The following is a 12,490-nucleotide window of genomic DNA, read 5'->3' as shown; positions in this document are numbered from 1 at the left end:
GAGAAGAAAGTATATGAACCAATGCTTTTGAACACTTGTAGGTATTTTCAAGTACACCGCCTTATTCACCGGAGGAAATTACTAAGGTTAAAGATTTTTGGGCTGATTACTTTATGAGCAAAGTCGATATTTATCTTTGTACTTAATTGGAACTCGATCTCTATCTAGCTAGTTTATTGTAATATTTAACTTAACTTTTATGTTTAAAGTGTAGTTAAGTTATCGAGGCCCGAACTAGGCCGATAATGAACTAACGAGGCTTAAATGTGCATAACTTCACCAAAATGGGTGAGAATGAGTCTTTGAAACATAAAAATAAGTGTATTAAACATGGAAAGACTTTAAAATACTCATTTAAGTTCATTAGTTGAAAGTTAGGACCGAAACTAGCCATTTTAGTCAAAACATGACCGATAATGAACTAACGAAGCTTAAATGTGCATAACTTCACCAAAATTGTGAGAATGAGTCTTTGAAACATAACACTAAGTGTATTAAACATGTAAAGACTTTAAAATACTCATTTAAGTTCAATAGTTGAAAGTTGGGACCGAAATTAGCCATTTTAGTCAAAATGTGACCGATAATGAACTAACGAGGCTTAAATGTGCATAACTTTACCAAATGGGCAAGAATGGGTATTTGAAACATAAAACTAAGTGTATTAAACATAGAAAGACTTTAAAATACTCATTTAAGTTCATTAGTTTAAAGTTGGGACGGAAATTAGTCATTTTAGTCAAAACGTGACAGATAATGAACTAACGAGGCTTAAATGTGCATAACTTCACCAAATGGGTGAGAATGTGTATTTGAAACACAAAACTAAGTGTATTAAACATGGAAAGACTTTAACATACTCATTTAAGTTCATTAGATTAAAGTTGGGACCGAAATTAGCCATTTTAGTCAAAATGTGACCGATAATGAACTTACGAGGCTTAAATGTGCATAACTTCACGAAAATGGGTGAGAATGAGTATTTGAAACATAAAACTATGTGTATCAAACATGGAAATTTTTTTAAATACTCATTTAAGTTATTTAGATCAAAGTTGGGACCGAAATTAGCCATTTTAGTCAAAATGTGACCGATAATGAACTAACGAGGCTTAAATGTACATAACTTTACCAAATGGGCGAGAATGAGTATTTGAAACATAAAAATAAGTGTATTAAACCTAGAAAGGCTTTAAAATACTCATTTAAGTTCATTAGTTGAAAGTTGGGACGGAAAATAGCCATTTTAGTCAAAACGTGACCGATAATGAACTAACGAGGCTTAAATGTGCATAACTTCACCAAATGGGTGAGAATGAGTATTTGAAACACAAAACTAAGTGTATTAAACATGGAAATACTTTAAAATACTCATTGAAGTTCATTAGATGAAAGTTGGGACCGAAATTAGCCATTTTAGTCAAAATGTGACCGATAATGAACTTACGAGGCGTAAATGTGCATAACTTCACCAAAATGGGTGAGAATGAGTATTTGAATCATAAAACTAAGTGTATCAAACATGGAATTTTTTTTAAATACTCATTTAAGTTCTTTAGATGAAAGTTGGGACCGAAATTAGCCATTTTAGTCAAAATGTGACCGATAATGAACTAACGAGGCTTAAATGTGCATAACTTCACCAAATGGGTGAGAATGAGTATTTGAAACATAAAACTAAGTGTGTTAAACATAGAAAGACTTTAAAATACGCATTTAAGTTACTACTACAAAATAGGCTTATAGCAACGGCAATAAACAGTTACCATAGATCAATTAACCGTTGCAATAGGCCTATAGCAACGGTTAAAAAACCGTTACCAATAGGGGGCGTTGCTATAAGTTTATGGCAACAGTTTCCCGGTTTTAGGCAACAGTTATGATAAACTGTTGCCATAATTAACTATGGCAACGCTTTTTATAGGCAACACTTTTAACCTAAGGCAACAGTTATTCAACAACTTAAGCCAACATTTACACGTTTAAGGCAACAGTTTTTGCTAACTTAAGGCAACACTTATTAGTTGGTTGTCGGTTGGAGTTTAAAACTAAAGCAACACTTTCATACACTTATGGTAACACATCTAATTGTACCTATAGCAACATTTTCTATCGAGTTATGGCAACACTTTTAGTTTTAGTTATAGCAACACTTTCAATCGAGCTTATGGTAACGCTTTCAATTAAGCTTAGGAAAATTTGGTAATATTAATCCAACCTTTGGCCGGTTTTCTTTGATTAATCCCACCTACGACATATTTTTTAATAATCCCACCTTTACTACCCAACGACTTTTATTAGGCTTAAGTGACCGATAATCGGTGAAAAAGTCATCGAGATGGTGATGAATTGATGATGATGACTGAATATATCGAGAGAGAGTACTGCCACGTAGGGACATATTACCTCCTACAATAGGTTTATGACGTGTTTGGCCCAATAAAAGTCGTTGGGTAGTAAAGGTAGGATTATTAAAAAATATGTCGTAGGTGGGCTTAATTAAAGAAAATTGGCCAAAGGTTGGATTAATATTACTAAATTTTCCTTAAGCTTATGGCAACACTTTCAATTGAGCTTATGGCAACACTTTCAATTGAGCTTACAGCAACGGTTTCAATTTAGCTTATGGCAACGCTTTAAATTGAGTTTATATGCTTTCAATTTATCTATAGCTACATTCTCAAATGGATTTAGTTATCCATATACCTGTAATACAAAGCTTTCAATTGATCTATAGCTACATTCTCAAATGGATTTAGTTATCCATATACCTGTAATACAAAGTTTTCAATTGATCTATAGCTATATTCTCAATGGATTTAGTTATCCATATACCTGTAATAAATGTCAACTACATATAATAAGATTTTCATAACAAATAAGTTAAAAATTTGTAAATTCATAAGAATAATAATATCTATTACAATTGTCTGAATGATTCAAAAAACGTTCTAAAACTACCTCCATTAAAATTAAATAATCCTGCAATAATCCCTATACGTTAGCTTTATTTCTTAAAACCTGTCTAATATTTATGTGCCCTATAAATCTCCACATATTTAAAGTAGCTCATACTTCTTGACTATATGCACCATCCTACACAACAAACAAATCAAGTATAACATTTTAATAAGAATTCAATATCAATGAATAAAATCCAAATATTTAAGAAAAAAGAAGCTCAACATGAATGACAAAAGATAAACCTTAAAAAACAGGAATGAACTTGTTAACCAAATAAGTTTACAATAGCAACCTATGATATACAACAAGCTAAGATTTTTGCAAAACAAAAGAAAAAAGAGGTCAACTTCATGCAGTCCTTAAAACTGGTTCTATATGCCATTTCACAAACACAGTAGGCACCAATCAACAGCCCATATGGCGATAAGCACCTTATGGCATTTATGCTAAAGCACAAAACAGAAGGGACATTTATGGAGTAATTATGGTGAAATCGTCCAAGTACATGGTGAAATTACCAATTAGGACCATTCAAAGCTCATTCCTTTTTCTGAGTGGGGCAATTGTTTAGTTGGAAAAAAACCCAAGTGATTGCTGCCCCATAAAAAAAGGGCCAAATTTGTTAGCAGTTGAAAGTTATCAGTTTATGACATCCAAACAATTCTCATGGACTCGTCTTTCAACAGATAAAGCCAAAACATAAATGAATCAAAACATATACTTTCTATTCTCAGTTTCATTTACCAACGATTAAGTTAAGTTAACAACATTCTCTTGCATTTGCTTAGTTGCAATGACCTGATACATCATTCATATCAACAACTAGCTAGTTTTGTGGTCATATCACATTAATCCGTATCATATTACGGAGTACGTACTCCTTTATATACTTGGCTCAATGTATAGACACGAATTTCAGAAAGTGGTTACAGACTTATCACACTAATCACAGGTTATACGTTAATAAACTTTCCCATAACTATATTTCTATACTGAACTCTCATTTTTCCACCATAACTATACGTCTATACTAAACTCTCATTTTAGGGAAAAAAAGATAATTCATATTAATAACAGGGCCAGTATTGAATACCCAACTCCAAAAATGGATCGATCAAACATATATTATGGACCCCATTGATCTTTGGTCCACCGGATCAGATATATGTACTTGTCAATTTATTGCGTGAACATATTGTTGTACACCTTCAATCATTTCATGAACATATATCATGCCTTGATGAATTGATATGATAGCTTTCTAAACCTACTAAGGTTTGATCATTATTGATGTTCTTTGTATTATTTCACAATTTAGCATTCCTTCGTTTTGAAGGCAAAATACTGCATTGTGGAACAGGTGCACAAAAATAAGGAGAAGGAATATTATGAATTAGAAAACGTACCAGTAGGTAAGAAACCTATATGCTATGGACCATCTGCAGTGGATGACACTATATCTTTTGCAATCATTTGAGGTGTCAAACTAGGATCTTTTGGCGTAGTTGTGCAATTGACAGAGCTATCACATCAAGAGTAATATTCTCTTGTTGACTTTCAAATTCCCTACGCATTTGTTGTAGTTTTAAGGCCTCTAATTCAAGTTCCTTTGACTTTCTTTACATTTCAGCAGCTTCTGTAGCAACTTGTGCAGCATGGACTTCCTTTTCTTTTGCTAACTCTTCTTTTTCAGCACTTATATCCTTCTGCACATCAGCAATAACAGCAGTTTTAATGTTCTCCATGACTTCCTCTGGTAAAATTAAAGAAGTACTAGTTTTCTTCTCCTTCAGCTTCATACGAGTGACACCACGTCCAACTAACAGTTCTGATCCCCGACGTGTATTCCCCATTACTTCAACAAATGAATCCTTACGAGAATCACTGCTTTGTCCATCTTGCAAAGCTTCCAACTTCCTCATTGCTTGCTATATTAAAGAAAATAAGTTGGTTAAATCAATGTGTATGATACAATAGCTAGTTTGTATGTATATTAAAATACAAGAATTGTATAATAATTACTATCTTCTGTTCAGTATCATCATAAGGCCGATCATATGTTTTTCCTTCCTTTCGTCGTCGAGTCTCTTCAAACATCTTTCTTTTTGATGGTGCAACACCATCTTTCCGTAACTAAGAAATGAATTATAAGAAAAACAAAATATATCAGTTTTTCATTACAAAACCATTATAATTAAGCTCAATATGAATTGCATATCGCACCATCTCTTCATGCTTCATGGCGAAAGAAACAGGACCAACTGTTTGCATGTTGTCTAGTTCTCGACGATTTTCAGAATTCTGCAAACTTGTTTTCTAACAAAAGAAAAAACAAATAATGAGCATATCTTGAAACAGGTAATTTTAGAGAATTAGGCTATATTTTGAGTGTTGTATGAGGATATGAGCAGGTGTATTGTAATCATGCACCATGAAGACACTTCATCATATAGTCAAACCTTTCTTTTCTTTAAATTAAAAGATACAAAAACATCTGATGATTTTTTAAGAAGCCAACTATTCACTATTCTGCTCTTTTTTGTTTTTTTTTTGGGTAAAATAGAGATATTTTATTACCAAAGGGAAGAAAAAAAACCAACACAACAACCAAACAACGCAAAAGAGACAAAAGCTACGGGAGCACAACCCGCATCCCTAGCAGTAAACAACAATAAAGCAACAGCAACAGGACACAAAATTTAACCAGAAGCCCATCAACACACGCTGAACCAGGAACTAGAGCACTAGCCAGCAGCAAACAAACCGCACTCAGCAGAAACACTAGCTGAACTAAGAAAACAGACTGACTGCACCTAAACACCAGATCCAGGGAGAAAACCAGGAATAAGAAAACACAAACAAAACTGAATGCAGACACAACATAACAGCATTTGCAGCCTGCCAAAGCTAGCAGCCTGAAACCAGACCAGCACTACCCAAAAGCCCCTGCAGAAGCAACAGAACTGTGTCCGCAACTAAACGAACGTAAGCAAAACTCAACAAGCAGAGACCAAAATTAAGGCACTAAGCCAGAGAGTTTAGGATAGTGGAGGCATCTGATATAAGTATTGAGGTGAATTTGCTTCAGTAATAGAGATTAATCAGTTTGTACATTCTGAAAACGCCTGAGATTCCTCTCCCTCCAAATTGTATAAACAGTAATACTAAGTAGCATTATTTCTGTTATATCCAGCAGGGTACCAGACATACCAAACATGAAAGAAAATCAAAAAAAATATCTAGGCAGCATCCTAATATGACTCCAAACTTAACAAAAGAAAAAACAAATAATGAGCATGAAAGGAGAGCAAAATCATAATCATCTAGTACCTTTGCTGCGGTCGTCTCCCAATAAGCTAGGAGCGTCTTGTAGTGTTCTTCGGGCACTCTTTCTGGAACATCATTCAATCTATCTTCAAGATTGTCATACTTATAATAATGTTTTTTTTTCAGCGCACATTTGAATCCTCTCCAAGATTGATCAAGGGTGTCCATTACCCAATCTTGAGATTCAGGTGGAAGGATGTACTTGCTCTAAAATAATGATTTTTTTGTTATACATCAAAATATAACAAATAACATAAAAAGGAAAGAATTAAAGTGTAAGGATCGAGCTAGTAAAGTAAGACAATGAAGCTTACATTCACGAATTCCCATATTTTATCCTTATTTGGAACTGATTTCCAATTTGTATAAGTCAAGGGAGCCCAATTGTAATCATGAGCAATGGTTCCTAAGAATCTGGTTAGCTCTTTCCTCGCCTTTTCAGGTCCAACTGGTTTTCCTTTCTCATTACAATAAATAGCAATACGGTCTTCCCATTTGCGAGCATGGACATCAAACAAATTTGTCGGGCCTCGGCCTTTCTTTTTAGGACCTGCCATTAGTACACATACACGGCATAGAATCATTCATCGTGACTTGACGCCAAATAACATATTCTTTCATGCTCGCAATAACATTAAAATTGGTGATTTCGGCCTTGGTATGTTTCCACTTTTTTAATTAAGATAAATGTTTGTATGAAAAAGTCATGGGGATAATGGATTATACAACTTTTGCATGCTTTGCCTTCTGACTCTAATCATGTCAAAGAAAAAAAATCTGGTTTGAAATTGAAGAATAATAAGATCCATCTACCAGTATAAGACCTTCAGGTAATTTAAAAAAATAATAAGACACAGAATTATGCTCCCCCTTATCATTCTGTCTCTGCCAATCAATCACAGAATTCTGCTCCACACCTCAGCTGAACACTAAAAAAACAAATGTTCCATAGTTTCCAGCTTGCTGTTGCATGACACATAGTTACAGAACACTGAAACACCCATTATCTTAACATGTCATCAGTATAAAGCCTTTTTTATTCATTTTTATCATAAGACTTAGCAGAACAAAATATATGATATGAACCAAAAAGGTGGTGTTTGAAAACAATAACCTTCTTGTGAGAGATCACTTTCTCCTTGGTTTTCCATTGGAACAATGGCAGAAAGTGGGCGCCTAGCTGTTTGTCGGTCTTGTTCCAATCGTTGCACTTCTTGCTGTAACTGTAGTGCTTGAGCGGGATCCATTTGTTGTTCAGTCAAAAGGAAATCATCCATTGCCATCGATGGGCACAATGGTTGCTTCTTATTCTTCCTAGGTGGTTGTTCTCTCGTCCTTGCCTTCTAACACCAAGAAAATAAATTGTCAGTAACAAAAATAACACCAACATAATTTTTTTGTCGGTCTGGCACACACGCAACATGAGTGGAGCGTGACAAACATAAGGACATTATACTGAGTGGTGCAACCTTATTTCCTAGTTTCCTGTCAAGGCTAGAAGTCTAGAATACTGGTTGTTACTTGTTTTCAATAGTAAATACTATACGACACATAAAACAAACATTATGTATACTGATTCAAAACAGACAATATACTGATTTTTAATTTGATTTTTAACAGACATTAAACAGACATTTCCTAGTTTCCTTCTGTACAACGCCAAATCCCTGTGATTCTTCCAAGTGGTGATTACTAATCCTAAGTCTTGTTTGTTTTAGTTGCCAGTCATTGAATAAAGGCACTTACTTAAAATACATTTGCATTTAATTTTCTTCTGAAATTTCACGTAATCATAAATGTATATGCCATCATTTGCATCACCTTTTGTATTTGTAAAATTCTAGAAACATGGAATTGAAGGCAGGCATGCACCATCACTTAATGCACAAACTAGAAAGTTATCAACATCCATTTTCATGTGAATGACTGCTGGAAATCAGATCAGAAAGGAAGAAAATACAGTAAATCAGTAATAGGGGTAACCAGATATGGAGTATTATTGATCAGAATAATCAGCAATACAACTCACCTTCTTTCGAGAGGAAGGAAGCTCTCCAAGAGAATAAACTTCTCACTACAATTTTCTGAATGCCTGAATATGCAATACATCCCCCCTTATAAAGACATTCTACCCTAAAAACTATAACAGAATTGTGTTGGGGTCATAACCCTTAACAAACTCAACAAAATGATAAAAATACTAAAGTATCCTTCCTTCTGTAATTACTAAATTAATTATTCTGTTTCTTTCTTCCTTTCCTGCGTGCGTAGGTGAACCTGATGGGAGGCCTATTTGGGTTCCTTGCAATGACATGCTTATACAAGGTGTTAGGTGATGTTAAATAATACGGAGTACAACATTGGCTAAATGTCTGGGCACGTCTGTAACTTGTTCAGTTGTTAAAGTGTTTGATCAGGTTAATTTTTAGCAGACACTATGTCTGTTTTATTATAAAATTGACATAGAATTTCATCTGTAATTGTTGTCAGATTTTGGCGGTCTAACTGCAGTGTCTAATGTCTTGACTTGGAGCCATATTCAGCTTTGAGAGGTACATGGAGATAGCAACTAAGGCAATCTCCAATAAGTGATTCAGTAAAAGAACCAAGCACAAAACAGAACCAAGCAAAAACAGAACCAAGTAGAACAAAATACATGATATTAACCAATTAGACATCAGAAATTCAGAACACTAGACACAAAAAAGAAGAATGATAATTGGAAAGTAAAACCTTTTTTGGTATAGATTTTGCTGCGGAATTGGTTTGGCTTCAGTTGCCACCTTTTTCACTCGAGAAATCTCCACCTCATCATCATTAGAGTCATGATTATTTTCAGGTACATAGTCTTGATCATCTTGGTTACAATTGACATTCTCCTTTCCTTTTGCAAAACGTTTATTTTTATCCCGCATTTGTTGAGCAATATAAAATAACCCGAGGTCTCTAAATTTTTGGGCATTCTTTTCTATGGTCATGGACCTTATTTTCTCATACGGTGCTAATGCAGTTGTAGTTGAGCTTCTGTCAGCTTTTTGGTTTCCATTCTTTGCCATTTTCTACTGCAATAATGCAAACAAAAACAAACAAATATTCAAAAGATTAGTTCGAGGGATGAAAAGAAAATAAACGAATTGTAGGCATCCATATTGGAAAAATAAGTAAACCTTTTAGAACAATGGTTTGACGACATGACACAAGCAGAATATAATAAAATCTCTGAATATTTCACAAAAGAGAGACAAATCAGAAATCTCAAAATTCAAGACAACCACAGAGACTGTAATATTACCACAGAAATACAACGCACCAATTACAGTGCATAAAGAAAGAAGAAAAGAAACTAGACATTAGAATTTAATTTTCAGTGCTATACTAGTGTTATTAGAATTTTTGAATATTAGAAACCACAACACAGGAAGTATTAGAATTTAATTTTCAGTGCTATACTAGTGTACTCCAGGAGAAGATGCAAAAACGAACTAAAAAAGTCCATGATAGATTTTCAGCAGGGCAATTGAGTAGTTGGTGTCTGCAGCATATCTATTCTACAAGTTTCCAAAGTTTCTAGGTCTAAGTCTGTCATGCTGTTGGAATGCCTTGATTGTCAGCCTTCTAAGTTCCAACTAATATTTGAGGTAGATTGCCTACTAATTTTCAGGAAATCCACAAAATACTGTGACCTTTTTAACAAAAAATTCCAAACAAAATGATAATTTTTTTTGTTTTCATGATATAATGGAAAGGGGGGAAGCAGCAGGGTTAAATTAGAACAGGGGCATTTGAGAAGAAAATGTAAATGATCATTAGAATTGCTGCTGCATTAAGTTTATGAATGTGCTGCTATTGTACTCGATTGATAAATTTGGAAGCAATAACAAAACCAAGTTGCAAGCTAGCCTAAAACCTATACAAACAATAACAAAACCAAGTTGCAAGCTAGCCTAAAAGCTATACAAACAATATCAAAACACATCAGTACATTAGTAGTACATTATAACTAACCACCACAAAAAAGCGGAACTAAGTAAGCAGGCGGACCTGACTACCAGAACCGAAGAACTCGGAATAAACAACAAATCAGAAAACAGCAGCCAGCATGGTCGACTTTGGAACAAAACACACAAAGTCAACATTTAAGGTTATAAGTAGGCAGAACATTAGTCAACAAAGAAGATGAAAAAATAAAACTAAGCACTAAAAATAACCTAAGCACAAAAAATAGAACTAAGCAGACCAGGAACATCAAAAGGTTCAAACTCATCTTTGGGGTATCTTCAACAACAAAAATTAAAAGGTTCAAACGCATTCCCTTATCCAAATATTACCAAAAAAGTATATAAAAAGTATATTAAAGAAACTAAAACTGATTGGATTGGTTATCCTTAGGTAACCCCTATGACTCAGGAATCGGGATATCCTCAATAGCAAGCATCCAATCCCAATCTGTATCATCATGGTCAGAGTCAACTTCAGGCTCGGCCGGAACATCTAACAAATCACTTATGTTTATATATCGTACTTCACCACCGGCTCTTGCATGAATATCATTTGCATCAACATGAGGCATGCCATTACAATTGAAATCAACAGGATCCTCCCAATATGTTTCCTTATTAAGCTCTTCCTCAAAATCAAAAAGATCTCTTGGAACATCCTGCATAACATCCTGAATATCATTTTCAACTAGATCTTGGGAGAAGTAAACTTGTTGAACTTGAGAAGCCAATACAAAAGGATCATCTTTGGAACATTTCTTCTTGAAATTGACATATGTAAGCCCACACTCATCGACATCACCAAGGAACCAATCACACTTAAATAACACAACACTGAATTGAGACCAAAAGTCTAATTCAATAATTTCTTCTATAACACCATAGTAGGTAACATCTCCATCTACAGGATTTCGGTCCCTTGAGCTAGCAAAACTTGAAGTCAAGGCTGTTAAAGTGACTCCGTTGTTTTGCGTCTTTATTCTTGAGTCGCGCTCTCTTGTGTAAAACTTATAACCATTAATACAATATCCAGTGTACCTCCTGGCCTTAGGATTAGGACCCTTAGACAACCAAAAAATGTCACCATTAACTTGTTCCATTTGAACCTTTTCCTGAAACCAAACAATAAAATCTCTACTATGACTTTGTGCGGTATCCCATCTACGCTTTCGACCCTGGCTATTCACCCAAGTTTGGTGTTCTCTAAATTTGAAGGAAAAAAAATGTATAAGTCATTATTAAAATAAAAATGAAGTAAATAAAAAATATTTATAATATCTTACTTGATATAAGTTTCCACTGTAACATCGCCGCAATTGAAGATGATATATCTATGAGCTTGCTTCAAACTTTGAAAATCCAAAGTAAATCCCTTCCCTTTTCTTTTCCCTTTTCCTCCAGGAGGATATCCTATCTTAGGAAAAATAGATGATTCCACATCCCTATCAGCCACCCCGAAATTCCTAGCACATCTTCTGTCAAGTCTAGTGTTTACACCTTCATGTAAATATCGAGAAATAAAAGTCAAGCATTCTTCCATCATATACCCTTCTGCTATGCTTCCTTCGAGGTTACTCCTGTTTCGGACATATGACTTCAACCTACCAAGATACCTCTCAATAAAGTACATCCATCGATATTGCACAGGTCCACCAAATTTGATTTCCTCTACTAAATGAACGGGTAAATGCATCATAATATCAAAGAAAGAAGGAGGAAATATCATTTCGAATTGACAAATTACATCAACCACTTCAGATGCTAATCTATCTAATTCTTTAAGATCGACAATTTTACTACATATACCCCGAAAAAAATTACCCAATCTAATCAAAGGTACTGCTACAGTTTTTGGCAATGTTTTTCTAACAGCAACTTGAAGCAAGTGATGAAGCACACCGTGTGCATCATGAGTTTTGTAACCAGCAAACTTTCTTTCTTTAACTTGTACACATCTCCCTATATTCGATGCATACCCAGAAGGTAACTTTGTTTCTTTAATAACTTTAAGGAACAAATCCTTCTCTTCATTACCCATTGTATAAGGTGCCGGTGGAAATAACATGTGGTTGCCATCATCAGAAAGATAAGGGTGGAGATGTGGCTTTAGGCCAAGGGCCACTAAATCAAGACGCGCATTGTTGTGGTCCTTAGACTTTCCTGGAATGTCTAACAACGTGCCAACAATATTGTCAAAAACA

This window comes from Spinacia oleracea, chromosome 4 (genome assembly GCF_020520425.1).
Source record: "Spinacia oleracea cultivar Varoflay chromosome 4, BTI_SOV_V1, whole genome shotgun sequence".
Classification (NCBI taxonomy): domain Eukaryota; kingdom Viridiplantae; phylum Streptophyta; class Magnoliopsida; order Caryophyllales; family Amaranthaceae; genus Spinacia; species Spinacia oleracea.
This window is presented reverse-complemented; position numbering follows the sequence as displayed.